We start from the raw sequence: 15,530 nt of genomic DNA, 5'->3' as shown, positions 1-15,530 counted from the left end.
ATAGATATTAATTGCATAATACATGTACACAAGTACTGTCAATGATTGATTATCTTGGCTGGGATTCTGTGTAGGGTAATCTGGTTTCCTCCCACTTCCATGTAAGACGATTACATGTAAGCAAATTATTAACATAAAGAATGTACCATATACTGTTTCAGTCTGAAAAAACCTGATTAAACAAACGGGCATTATTAAAGAGCTAATTCTGCCTATTGCAGGTCTTCTATAGGCCTTAAATGTACTATAAATTATTAATTAGACATTAATTAACTTACCAATACCATAATCAACTCTCGATGCCATTGGATGGCTCTGATCTTAAGTAGATTTAAATACATTCTGCCGTTGATGCAGGTGCAATATAAATGGATAATCAAGACTTTGTTTATTATCATAAAAAAGGTAGCAATGACAATCAAGGCTAGACTGTAATTGATTCTCCGATAACTAGGCCCAGAGTGAGGTAATTTGACTGAAATTTTCAACATATTCCTTTTTCATTATCTATTTTTTAACTATTATAGTGAAAACTGTCAGCTCTTTATCTAAATCTTACATAATGTATCTTTAATGTTGAGTGGACATTTAACCACAATTCTCTATTTTACTGGGTCTGTTGTTTTAGTGCCTGATAGATGTAATTAAAAAGGAATGACATGAAATAGTGTATACAACGTCCTACTTTTTTACTCCATATTGGCTAATAAAGATGAGCACATGCCATGTAGTGCACTATGAAGGAAATTTTGCTCGGACAACAGCTCTTTATTTCAAATTCTTTTACGTGCACACCAATCTGTAAACAAACCCTCCATCCTCTATCTCTGACAAGAGGAAAGAAACCATGCTGGAAGATCTTGAGAAGCTTGCTTGACCAAAACTGGGATCAACCCTACTTACACTGAGCCACCGTGACTTCAAGTGGGAAGGAAGTCAAATGATAATTAATATGTAACAATGTAGTGGTTTTATTCCTTTTCATGGAATTAACTTAAATATATAATACCTGGGATTAGGTTGTAATAAGCGTAGACTTTAATCAATATTAATTACCGTATCTTACAGGGTATAAGTCCATGTGGAGTATAAAAGTTGAATCATTATATTTTACTGTTTTTCCGACCAAGGTCCATATATAAGACGAATGTTTTTCAACTCCACTGTGGCAATCTTTTATCGAGATACGTGAGTTTTATTCTAGTCTAATACTGTGCTGATGTACGTCCAAAAAATGTCCCATAATATTAATTAATATAAAATAATCAGTTTATAAATGTAGGATTAACTTGAGTAATATTCCAAGTTTTGTTCTTGGTTCATTTAAATCTGGTTTTTATTTCAATGTATCTGATAAGTCCTAGAATATACACACAATGTTTGAGATCCAACATAGTAATATCACGATAGATGTTACTAAAAATAGACGTTATCTATGTATGTTTGGTTAATTTAAGTAGAACTCTCACAAGACATGTGAAATTACTAGAGATGGCACGTGACAATTTCCACAGTGAATAATGACGGAAGAAATATTCTAATGGCATTTTCTAGTGTTTATGATGATATTTTAAGTAAGGCTTATGATTTAAAATAAGTTATACAAGCTATATATATTTACAAATATCATCAAGTATTTGTATTGGAAAAACATAAATAGTTTTAGATGATAGCAAAAGTTACACTATTGTGTACAAGTGCTATTGTGTAGCAGACGATGTCACTTGACAGTTAGGGACTGAGAATTATTTTTTTCGGGATGTTTTTTTTTTTTATCTTCATCCATAAGTAAATGTGAAGTATAAGACAAAGGCCGGACTACTGTGGAAAAAAGAATTGACTAGTACCCCGAAAAATACAGTATTAGAATTGTTAGTTGCCCTAGATGCCATTATTTGACCATTACTATACACGTGGTAGATAGGGTTAGTGCTAAATGATAAGGGCAGCTCATTTTTTCATTGTACATATAGGTCACGAGATGTAAATAGGGCTAGTGCCAATCCCAACCCTAACCCTAGACCTAGCCCCATTGCTTACCCTAACTTACTATCTCGCCAACCATCACGTGCCTTAATAAACCTTATTTACACCTCAGCAACCTTGACAAAAATTGAGCTGGCCTTAACAGATAGATGTAGCCTAGTAGATAGTGATTTACAATATGACCTAACTGCGTATTAAAACATAGTAAGTTATTGATTAAATGAAATATTACCAGATGTTGCTTGTATGAAATATCGGTTAGTTAGTTCGTATCAGGACAAAAAAATCATTCCCTTCTATTTTATACATTTCCTATATGTAAACTGTTCATAGTAAGGGGAGCCACGATGGCTCAGTGAGTAAGACATTGGCTTGGAGGTCTGGGGGTTGCAGGTTTGAACCCGATGGTGGCCAAGAAAGTTCATCAGGATTTTCGGCATGGTTTCCTCTTGTCAGTGGTGCAGGACGTTCGGATGGGACGGAAAACCAAGGTCTTGTGTACACATTGGCAATGGTGTGCACGTACAAGATCCCTTGGCAGTTGGAATTTGATATAAGAGTAGGCCGTAGCCAAATTTCTCTCATAATAGCACACTTTATGACATATGCCTGTCTTCATTAGCCCAGTCGGAGCAGAACAGTAGGATGGTAAACCCCATTTCATTTTATTTTCATTTAATTAGTGATGGGGGACAGCACAATACACAATCGGGGCAAGGTCTCCCTAATTTCTATTGCACGTAATTAGAGGTATTGGTGTTTTTTTTAAGTCATGCAGTCGGCCTTGAAGACAAAAAGTATATTGTGAATTATCTTTGACGCAAATATAGGTTTTATTGGTTCTTTCCAATGGATGTTCATTCTATAAAAGAACGTGTTGATGTACATCTGGAGCAGCTTGTAAATCAAGATAACCTTACACAACTGTGTGATATACCTAACAATAGCCCTGATTCCCTAGTCAACATTGCCTGGTGGAATTATTATTAAGTTTACATAAATTAATTTGCTCGTGGATAAAACGGTTTCATGTCAATTCTATTAATGTTAACCAAAAAAGTTTCCCCATGTGAATCTTCAGCCTGGCTTCCCCTTGTCTGTGGTGCAGGATGAAGGACCTAGCAATGAACAGTGTCTGGTCATTGTATGGGATGAAACAATGATGTGGATCATCATCAAGACTATCGTTGACACGCTTAAATTCAGTAGCCCACTTCTTTTTTGTGGAAAAGGAAGGGGCATCATTCCCAAAAGTGGAGACCATGTCGTCATGTACATGTACCTGTGATGGGATTAGTCCTTTCAATTGCAGGTACTTTATGACTGCCCTATAGCCAGTTTTGTCCATTTCTAGTGATTATCAGTGGGTAGGTTCACAAGATGGTCTGCTACGAACGAAGACAATTGCAGTGTCATTCAATAACCGTACTTGTTGGTGGCAAAATTTTATTTCAGGCTTAGAACCTTTCAGCCAGCCCTTGTACATGTACGTATAAAAAAAAACCCTTGACATTTGAAATCCAATGATGAGTAGACAGAAGGACAGCTGTCCAGACAAAATTTCTGTAATAGAAGATTACATGTTCATGCCCGTATACATTAGCCCAGTTTGTACAGAAAAGTTTGAAATTAACACCATCTCATTTCATTTCATTGATTTTGTTTAAGAAAATTGAATATGCTTTACAGAGGTTTTTTTTTGAAAATCTGATGCTGAATAGAAGAGGAAAAATGCTTTTACTTCTATTATATTTCTACATGAATATTTGATGCACCAAAATAGTGTTGTGATGTGTCGAAGCATAAAAGAATATCGACACATATGAATAATTCAGTACATGTATATATATATATATAAGTGTGTTACTGTTCAGTTACTAAATGCCACTTAAACAAGTTAAATATGTATATTTTGTTTGAGTCTTCAAGGATACACATGGTACATGTAATATCTGTGTCAGTTATTAAATTAAGCTAAGCTGTCCTCATCAATTACTAAATGCCACTTTAAGAAGTGTGTATGTATTGTTGAAGTCAAAGATACACATGCTAATATCTGTGTATACCAGTTATTGTATGAGTTATTAAATTAGGCTAAGCTGTTCTCATCGATTACTAAATGTCACTTAAACAAGTATATATATGTATTGTTGGAGTCGTCAAAGATACACTGTGTATACAGGTTATTGTATGAGTTATTAAATTAGGCTAAGCTGTCCTCATGAATAGAAATTTACCGATGTCTGACACGATTATGCATTTTCAACTGCTTCCTTCTCATCAACTTGAAAATGTGTTATGAATGGAAATAAGACAAAATAGAGGAGATGACATCGTGAATTGAAGACATGTTTAAAGTTGTAGTAATAATATATTACAATGCTTAATAGTAATCTATTGATTTCTTCCAGACACACTGATCAAATCAATATACATGTACTACATTGTACTTTAAGGATTAATATATAGGTTAGGATGAAAGTATTATATAAAATGTTTCCACTCTGTCGGTCGCCAAACGATAAAAAAATGAAAGTGGCGATTAAATTTTGATTTTGGCAAAAATTTTGCCGATAAAGTTTTGGGTTACTGGCGATTCTATTTTAGAAGTTGTGAATTTTTTTTTTTTTAAAAATCCTAATCATATTTATCTTGGATTAACCATTTACTGTTGACTGTTAATCACGAGTGCGTACTGTATTTTGTGTATTTTAAATACAAAGGAACCAAATTTATTTTTAAAGATGTTGTGCATTGGTCAAAAATTACTAGTAGAAGTCCTCTGACACTTTCTGTCTGTTCCTATTGAGCTGCAATATGAACTGTTATTTATACAGGACATGTGGTTTGGTTAGCATTTTGTCCTGAACTATTAAAGAAAATGGATTTAAAAAAAAATATCTATATTTGTAACTGTCTTCTGTCTGTCTGTTTAGGGTTGGCTGCTACACTAGGGCTGCCCCGGAACCAAAATTTGGGGTATAAAGACTATTTGAGACAGGGTGCGGATTTGGTCAAAGGTTACGTGATGTAAACAGGGCTAGCACTAGACCTAAACCTAGCCCTAACCCACAATCTTGCAGATGTGCCCAAGCCTCTTTTACATCTTAGACCGTGAGGAAATCTGCAGTAGGCTCTTAGTTTTACTCTAGAGACCGGAGTAACAGGCCTAGTGGCGTTGCACTACCACTGCCTGTTTCAAAGTTATACTTCTTAGTTCTTACGGTTCAAGATTCTACTCTTTCAACACAGGTTCAACCATTTGTTCATATACATGTATAGCTTGTTTTTAATGATGATCATTATTATGAGAGAGAGAGAGAGTTTAAGTCCACTCCACACAAACTAGGTCATTTCTGGACTAACATATGGTTTAATTTCATTTCAATAATTTGTTTGCACGTAGGGGTCTTTAGCAGTGGGAGGAAACGGGAGGACCCGGAGAAAACCCACGAGGTTGGATAGGCGACCCTACTCCTTGTCACCTACATGTACAACCAGGGAATCAAAACCACGTCAGTTGACTCAATGACAGACTTTATGAGTATTATAATAGAATAAACCATATTGTGTTGTAATTATTGTTCTGTCAAGTATTAAAGGCTTATAAAGAATAATTATAATATAGTATTATATATTCATTTCAATCAGAACATTGTAGTACAGAGAAATGTTTTAATTAACTAAAGCAAGCACCCCTAGCCTCAGCTTAGATTTAATTAGGGGGTTGGGTGGCTGAATGGTTTTTACATGTGTGCTTTAGATCATAAGGACTATCATTGAGACATGTGGCAGGGTTTCGATTACAGACTTGGCTGTGACAAGGAGTAAGGTCGCCTTGTCCAATCTTGCTGGTTTTGTCCGGGTCCTTCAGTTTGTTCCCACAGCTAAAGACCCTTAAGTGCACACAAATTTTTGCAATAAAATTGAACCATACAGTATCTTAGTGCCGAAATGACTTAATTTGTGTCAAGTGCACTAGAACCATATTTCTCTTTCTCTCTCTGAATTAATTAAAAAATAGTTAATGCGTCGTGTCAATCAAAGCATTGAAAAATAAAAGAAATGTTTTAATTAACTAATTAAAGCACCTCATCTGGATGGATTAAAAATTTAAAAAATAACATTTTTTTTTATGCATACTAATTATGGTATTATTATGGTTCGTGTCATGGAAGACATTTTTTATGCATACTAATGATGGTATTATAATGTTTCGTGTCATGGAAGGCGTGATGATATAATTGAGTAGGGCAATATAGGAAGAGAAAATAAATATTAATTAATTGAATAAAAAAAAAACCTTTTGTTTATCCTGGATTAATATGAGTAGATAAATACTACTCTGATCGATTGACTGTTAGTACACAACAATACACTAGACTATGAACCTGCATTATGTCAGTGACTGAGATCTGTGTATAGGGCTATTGAAACTAGAATGAGGTAAGGAGGTCAAAGAACGGTAGCTAGCTAGCTGTGGTATTATATCTACATGTTAGTCAGATTTGACCCAGAGAGTGTCTAATATAAACAACCTCCCTCACTCAGCTCAGAGCTCCGTGAGAGCAGGTTATTAGGACATTATTACAAACTCGGGTAGAAGTAGTGTATACTGCAGCAATAGTCTCCAACTGGATATCATAATTTGTGGAGTTTTTATATGTGGTGGAGAGGTACACTTGAAGTGTGGAGTGATCTTTTTGACAAGTTGTCAGATGTTACAGGTCAGTAGGGGGAGTAGTAGCGGGTGGTAGTATTATACTGAAAATAGGTCAGGCCGTTAACCCAGTACTGTTAAACATATTACTACACTATCTGGTCTAGTGTTCTTCTCAAATTTAATATTATTTCATTTAGTTCATGCAACACACTTGTATATTTAGTGGGGTATTCTGTTTAGTGGGAGCCTAAAGATTACTGTGTATTTGAACTAATTTGTATTTTGTCCTGTTGCCCTTTATATTTATCTAGATTTCTATAGTCTGTTTCTCCATGTCAGTATTACGCATTTGTGGCCTGTAGTAGTGGATTTCCTGCAAATAAAGTACAAGGTTATTTATAGCACAGTGTTACAGCTATCACAAAGTCTAGAAGAATTCTGTATGAGTTTATACTGCCTGGAAAAAGTATACATGTATTAATTAAGTCCATTAAATCATCTACAGTTTAGATCAATTCCTTGTTTTTTTATGAGGTTATTGATTTTTTGGGGATTCATAATTCATCTATTAATGGACATATCTCTTTTATGGAAATATTATTTTTTTTTAATTTTTTTATTGCCTTATGTTGTTTTCATTGATTCTTCATCCTCTGTCTTCGAAATATTCATAAGAAGTTCAGTTGATGATTTAACGGAATGCGCTTGCCAGTGCTGGCATGATATATTGTTGTATCGATGTATCGCGATTCACTTTCTCATGATTCGCGTATTGAATCAATTCTTTATTTTGTATTTTTTTTTTGTCGCTTCAGTAAGAAACCTGTCACTCTTTATTTATCCATGTCACACATTATCCATAGGTACCACAAACACTCTTCAACTGTTTTGGTCTTTATTTTAATCCACATCAATATCATGATATAAAACAGTTTTATTTTTACGACATCGGCAGAACTAAAAATATCAGTTATTTATTTATCCTGTTGTCTTCATGGTAGATATTGTCCTGGTTATAAATCGTGATGCGAATCGCATTGTAGCACCTGAATCACAATATGTATCGTATCGTGACTGCAGTAGCAATACCCAGCACACGCGCATGCAAATGCTTAAAGTATGCATGTAGTATTAGAAATCAGGCGGTCAAGTGGTTTAACGTGTGCACATGAAATTATAAGGTCTATCATTGAGTCTAGTTTCATAGTTTCGATTCCCTGCGGTTGCCTTTCCTCCCACTGCAAGCAAATTATCGAAATAAAATTACACTGTATGTTAGTCCCGAAATGACATAGATTGTGTCTAGTGGATGTTAAACCCCATTTCTCTCTCTGTGTAAATAACATGATTGTGTTGAATTTGTGTAGTAAACATATTTTGAAATTGCATGTGGCCTAATTTAAAAGTAACATGATTGTACTGATTTATGTTCATGTACTACGTGTACATGGCACGGTTTTATGGAATATTATTTATGTATAATTTATGTACTATCTGTTTTTTTAAATTGAAGTGCCCTATTTTATTAATAACACAATTTTATTTAACATTAGTTGTGAAATTCATGCATATTTTAAAATGGTTACTGTCCTATTTTTATACGTTCATTGACGTTCACTTTAACTTTGATCAGCTGTTAAAACATTGACCGATATAAACCTATATTAAAGAGAATGGCTTTAAAAATCATGGTGTTCTTCTCACCATTGCGTCAGGATTGGATACCGGGAAATTCTAGTTGACAGACCAGTGTCTTACTGTACAGCCACCTTTGCCTTTTGGAGTAATTAAAATTTAATTTGGTCCCATTATTTAAAGTTACAATTTTATATTTTCTAAGAAAGTCAAAACATAATTATTTCTATGTCTTTTGCTCAATAGGTTGTCAGCTCACTATTATACGATCATAGGTGTCATTCTCACACTTAAAAATCATAACACCGGAAATTATAACACAATTACCTCCCTTGTTTCTCTATTCCATGGAATAGCTATCTTTAAACGTTTGAAGTTGAAAATGATATTTTTGCCAATTTCTCAACTGGCAATAGTGAATTATAGGATTATTCTTTAACAAGGTAGGACTGTTTATAGATACGATCTATTTTAGGGCTTTATTTTAATACATTTTAAAAATATAACTTAAAAATATGAAATTGTAACTTTAAAGTCTCCTGTCCTTGCCTTGTTGGACAATCTTGATTAAAACACAGATCCTATTTCGTTTCGTGTTTTATAGTTCAAAATTTCGTTTTGCTTGCTTTTACTACACTAGGATCTGGAAGAGTTGTTATATAACCAGCATTTTGGTTGATGTGAGGGATTAGCCAATGAAACGGTCTATTGCAGTGAGTTCTTGCCATGCGATACACAGAACTGTGGGTATCCTACTAGAAACATCAACGCTGATTGGTTAATCAAAAGTCTTGACGTCATAGGGTCAACAGCCCCTCGTATGACCCCTGACGTGACCTCCCACTACAACTGGTACGATCTTCATGCAGGGGTGGCCATCGAAAGTATAAAAAAAACGAAACGAAATATAGATCTGTATTTTAATTAGATTAGTTGTCGGAAGAAATGAATGAAATGGGGTTGTCTTCATACGCCGGACTGATGAAATGAAATGAAATGAAATGGCGTTTAACGTCCTACTGTTCTGCACCTAACCTGGGCTAATGAAGACGGGCATACGCCATACAGTGTGCTATGAGGGAAATTTTGCCCGGACAGCGGCACTACGGCCTACTCTTATATCGAATTCCAACTGCCAAGGGATCTTTTACGTGCACGCCAATTTGTACACGGGACCTCGGTTTTTCGTCCCATCCGAACGACTAGACAGCTTTCCTTGTCAGCCCCTCCGTCCTGCATCACTGACAAGGGAGAACCACGCCGGAAAATCTGGATGAACTTTCTCGGCCAATGCAGGGATCGAACACCCAACCTCCAGGCTAGCGAGCTAGCGTCTTACCCACTTAGCCACGTGATCCCCCGGACTGATGAAAAAAGAGATTACTTTGTTAGGGCCTTAGCTTGTGTGTATTTTTGAAGGTTATGTGCATATTTGATGGAGTAGGCTACATTCTATTACATACGTTTATATATAATTTATGATGTTTTAGGTGTGTCATTATTGTGAGCACTAACAGTTTGGGGTCATGTTGTCAAAACGTTGACGTCACAACAATGTACTGTACTTGATTACTTGAAATATCTATCACATGCATGTAGTGGTTTGCTATATACAATGATGTATATCCCAACATTTCTACATGTTGTCAGGTCAGGGCAAGTTTTTAGTCCTAAAGCCTTTTGAATACAATGCAGTATATTTAAAAAAAAAAGTCTTGGCTTGACCTTTCTCATGTTAAACCTAATTGCATAATAAACCGTATCTTAATTTTCTTGATTTTAACCGGTTTTCTTGTTTGCTATGGGCTATCTTGGTTTTCACATGTTATCTTGGTTTTCATGAGTTACATGTAATTAGGCCATAGCGCCGCTGTCAGTGCCAAATTTCTCTGATTGCACACTGTATGGTGCACACCTGTCTTCATTAGCCCAATCAGTGCAGAAAAGTAGGACGTCAATTAAACTTTATCCTAGATTATTCTGTTAAATAAATTAGAAAACAGGATATTATTATAATTACAATTTGTTAACATTATGGTTAAACGTATTGTAATTATTTACATTAGACACACCATAATCCTAGGTAATTACCCTATCACTGGCTTGTATCCGGTACCAAACTAATTGGATAAGTTCATAATGTCAACTACTCTACAAGGGACAAGTTTACCATTAATTACCTTATTATTTAGGTGTGTACATGTATATATATATGAAATGAAATGAGGTTTAAAAACCTACTGTTCTGCTCTGTATGCTATGAGGAAAATTTTGCCTAGACTGCAACGCTACGGCCTACTGTTATATCAAATTCCAACTGCCAAGGGATCTTATACGTGCATGCCAATGTGTACATGGGACCTTGTTTTTTTGTTCAATCTGAACAACTAGACAGCTGTCCTTGTCAGGCCCCCCTGTCCTGCACCACTGACAAGGGGGAAAGCACACTGGAAAATCTTGATGAACTTTCTTGACCAACACCGGGATCGAAGGACAGAGGGCCTGACAAGGAATAGTGTCTAGTCATTCGAATGGTACAAAAAACCGAGGTCCTGTGTACACATTAGTGTGCATGTAAAAAAACCCTTAATAGTTGGAATTTAAAATAAGAGTACCGGTAGATCGAAGCAAAGGTCAGACACCAGAATTATATCTGAAAATGGGACACAATTACAGACTAAAATAGGTGATATAAGTAAATTTCTATGGAGCTATTTATTAGGATTGTACTGCACCTATTAATTAGGATTGTACTGCACCTATTAACCTAGGTATGTAACATCTGTAAACTTTATATATGTGGTAAATAGTACTATACTGTATTTATTAATATAACGTAGTCAACATAACAATGGCCTCGGCATTAACATTCTTTCTGAAATAATCATTCTAGGCAGACATTTGAAATTAATATTAATAACTAATTTGCCACCAGGCCTAGAAATAAGGCACCTGTCACAGACAATCTTGGGACTAACATATGGTTCAATTTTATTTCGAACAATAATTTGCTTGGGTTTTGGGTCCTTTAGCAGTGGGTGGAAACCGGGGGACTTGGAGAAAACCCATATGGGTTGGACAGGCAACCCTACTTCTTGTCACGTACAAATGGGGAATCGAAACCACACCAAGTAACTCAATGACAAAACTTATGATGCAACACCTACGTGTTAACCATTCGACAATCCAACCTTCCTATATGGCAAAAAGGTTCAGATGTCAGGTAGTTCATAGCAACTAAAACCGTTATTCCCAGATTGTCTCACAACACAACATACACGCAGCAGTTAACCAGTAAGAGAGAAATAGGGTTTAACATCTACTTGATACAAACTAGGTTAGTTCGGGACTAACATATGGTTCAAATTTATTTCAATAATTCGCATGCACATAGGGTCTTTAGCAGTGGGAGGAAACCGAAGAACCTGGAGTAAAGACATGAGGTTGGACTGGTGATCGTACTCCTTGTCACGTATAACCGGTGTTCATAAGAAGACAGACGGACTAGGGCAAAGGCAATATACATGTATGATCTCATTTTGGCTTTTGGAAGCATAAAAGCACAATAATAGCATTCAAAAATTTAATATTATTTAAAAAATGTAACAGCTGATGAAATCAAATTTAATAAGTAGCCGGAGATTAAATTACATGCACAGTTCCAAAAAAACCCAACAGGTGGGTGCTTAATGGAGCATGGCTGTGATTCACATCAAATTACACAACAAATAAGTCATTTTCTCTACATGAAATAAAATGAAAGTGAAATTGAGTTCAACGTCCTACCTTCCTACACAGACTGGGCTAATGAAGACTGGCATACGTTATGATCATAAGGCCTGTCTCTGAGATAAGTGATGTGGTTTCGAACCTACATGTAGTAGGATCCCCTGACCAACCTCTATAGAGTGTAAATTCTCTCTCTCTCTCTCTCCCTCTCTCTCTCTCCATCAAAGTTCATCGGGGTTTTCGGACACAGTTCCACCTTGTCAGTGATGCAGGACAGAGTGCCAGACAAGGACAGCTGTCTAGTTGTTCAGATTGAACGAAAAACCAAGGTCCCATGTACACATTGGCATGCATGTATAAGATCCCTTGGCAGTTGGAATTCGCTATAACAGTAGGCCGTAGCGTCGCAGTCCGGGCAAAATTTCCCCCATAGCATACAGAGCAGAACAGTAGGATGATAAACCCCATTTCATTTCATATATATATATACACCTAAATAATAAGATAATTACTGGTAAACTTGTGCCTTGTAGAGTAGTTCACATTATGAACTTAGCCAATTAGTTTGCTACGGGATACATACAAGCCAATGATAGGGTAATTACCTAGGATTATGGCTTGTCTAATGTAAATAATTACAATTCATTTAACCATAATTTTAACAAATTCTAATTATAATAATATCCTGTTGCTAATTTATTTAACAGAATAATCTAGGATCATGGAAATGAAATAAGGTTTAATTGACGTCCTACTTTTCTGCTGCACTGACTGGGCTAATGAAGACGGGTGTGCACCATACAGAGTGCAATGAGAGAAATTTGGCACTGACAGCGGCGCTATGGCCTATATAACTCATAGCACACTGTATTATGTATGCCCGTCTTCATTATAATGACAATATCATTGTCCTAACATTGTTTTCTAATATTAAGAAGTTTCTTGTGTACAGTGTATAGACTAAATTTAAATGTTTCATCTCCTGGCAACCTATCTTGTCTGTTTTTGAATATTCATTTCATTGTTTTATTTTTTACTGAAAGTACTTTGGTGAATAGAGTCGAGTTATTTTTGGCCTTATAAATGTAATTTTATGTGTAAGCTAAATACTTGTTTCGTCATCAATAGGAATAATTTGAGATCAGTTTAATTTTGCTAAAGACTTGAGTCTTGATGATTTTGAATTATTCTCAGGTAACTCTATCACAATACCTGAAAGATGCATTCATTACATGTAAGAACCAAATTTACCTATTGCAGGTCTTTATTTTGGAATCAAATGTTATATAAATTATTAATTAGACACTTATTCACGACAAACCTATAATCGTCTCTCTAGATCATCGAAAGACAATCACAATTTATAATTTAAAAATGGATAATCAAGACTGTTTATTATCGTAACAATGGTAGCAATGCAACTCAAGACTATGCTATTACATGTAGCCTATTCTTCAAACAGTCATAATTTCGTTCAGAATAAAGTAATGTGAATGAAATTTTCAATATATTCTTTTTTCATTATTGATTTTTAAACTATTTAAGAGATTCGTATCTGTCAGCTCTTTTATCCAAATCTTACATCATTAATACTGATGTATTTTTTTTTTTTTTTTTTTTCAGATAACAATATTAGGATAATTTAATATGGTACTTTTAGAAGCCCAAAATGTCATTTGAGAGGTAAGAACAGAACTGCATACACAGAGATAAGACTGTAACAGAATGAGCGGTTGGGTGACATATATTAGTCCTGAAATGACCTAGTTTTTGTTGAGTGGACATTACTCTCTCTCTCTCTCTCTCTCTACTAAAAAAGAAAAAAAATAATAGCCTAAGTAATTAATCAGTGTCTCCTATATATTTTGGGATTTAGTAGGGAAACTTAACCTCACTGTTGGCTTCATTTTATAAGATTTTAGTTGTCACTCGTGGCATTAAACCAGTAGTTTTTTTTTTCCATGACCTGATTTCTGTATTTGGCAATGCAAAAGTGAATCACTGTGTTAATCATGTATTTCTATTATCATTCCATTGAAAGAAAAATGTGTCATAATTTCCTTGAAATAGTAAATCATATTTTTTTATTTTTTTTTAGCTATTTTTATATTCCCCTAATACTTGACCCACTCATCTGGTTTTGTAAGTTATTTTTGAAATAGAAAGTTATAATTTTATTTTAATGTCAATGGAAAGATAAACTGCTTGCGATGATTTAAATCGTGTGGGAATTTTTGCCGTCTGGCCTTTGTTTGTACGTGTACATTTGTAGCTCATCAGATAAATATAGAACAGATATGATTTTTAAATTTTTTTTATAAATCATTTTCTGAACAAAAGCACTTAAAGTCGTGAACATTGAGAGTAAAAACCATTAGAAATCTGTCATTAATATTCTGAAGAAAAAGATTTACATGACAATAATATAGATCTAGTGATGCTTTTTATTTCTCTTTCTTTCTTTTTTTCTGGTTTCTTGGTTCAAGTCATCTTTCTACAATTTTATGTGGGTGATAAAAGAAATGTGTTTTTATAAACTTCCACATTTTCCTATGGATGTATATTGTTGTCGCCCCTGTCCGTCCATCCGTCCACAATTGTTTGTGGACACTTTACATATCACAATATTTATATAGGTTTGACGAAACTTGAAAAATAGTTTTATCTGCTAAGATCTCGTTTTTTTTCGATATTGGCATGTATCTGATCAAAACTTCATGGATTATGGCCCCCAATTGTAGAAAAAATTACGTTTTTAGCTTGTGGTCACTGTAGAGGTCACAATTTTTATCCGATTTAGATGAAACTTGAAATGTATGTTTAGATGTATAACCAAAAGATCTTGGTTCTTTTCGACATTTGTGCACATTGGACCGTAATTTCCTGGATTATGGCCCCAAAAGTTGCATTTTTTTTTTTTTTTTATCTTGTACTCTATCCATCTCTGGGGGGGTTGGATGGCTGAATGGTTAGCACATGCTCACTGTATCATAAAGTCTGTAATTGAGTCAACTGGTGTGGCTTTGATTCCCCGATTGTACGTGGCAAGGAGTAGGGTCGCCTGTCCAACCTCGTGGGTTTTCTCTGCGTCCTCCGGTTTCCTCCCACTGCTAAAGACCCCTACGCGCAAGCGAATTATGGAAATAAAATGGAACCATATGTCTTGCATGGCAACCACTTGTTGTATTGATTTGTGATTATCAACCTGCATCTTGTTCAGAATATTTTTATAGAGAAGCCAGTGTTTAAATTTCTAGAATTTCTGGGGGTCAAAAATATATGTTGATCTGATTTTTGTATGCACAATAAAATCAACTATATTGAAGTTTCACATGAAATTAGACCTCTAATTATAGTGAGCAATCCACATACTAGTGAGTAAGATCCTGGCTTGCTAGCCAGGAGATCTAGATCTCAGCGCTAAGAAAGTTACTCAAGATTTTCTGGTGTGGGTTCCCCTTGTCAGTCTTTCATAGTCCCGAAATGACCTAGTTTGTGTCGAGTGGACGTTAAACCC

At 35.1% G+C, this 15,530-nt stretch overlaps 1 protein-coding gene across 1 annotated transcript in view; it reads left to right on the top strand.

Annotated features, from left to right (window-relative positions):
* Nucleotides 1–15,530, top strand: part of LOC126832383 (zinc finger protein 777) — a 49,551-nt gene that overhangs the window by 13,316 nt on the left and 20,705 nt on the right. The window contains exon 2 of the mRNA XM_050563136.2: nt 13,637–13,696. The gene's annotated coding sequence lies outside the window, so the exon portion shown is untranslated. The remainder of the gene's footprint in view (nt 1–13,636; nt 13,697–15,530) is intronic.

Source organism: Patella vulgata, chromosome 9 (assembly GCF_932274485.2).
Source record: "Patella vulgata chromosome 9, xgPatVulg1.2, whole genome shotgun sequence".
Taxonomy (NCBI): domain Eukaryota; kingdom Metazoa; phylum Mollusca; class Gastropoda; family Patellidae; genus Patella; species Patella vulgata.
This window is presented reverse-complemented; position numbering and strand designations above follow the sequence as displayed.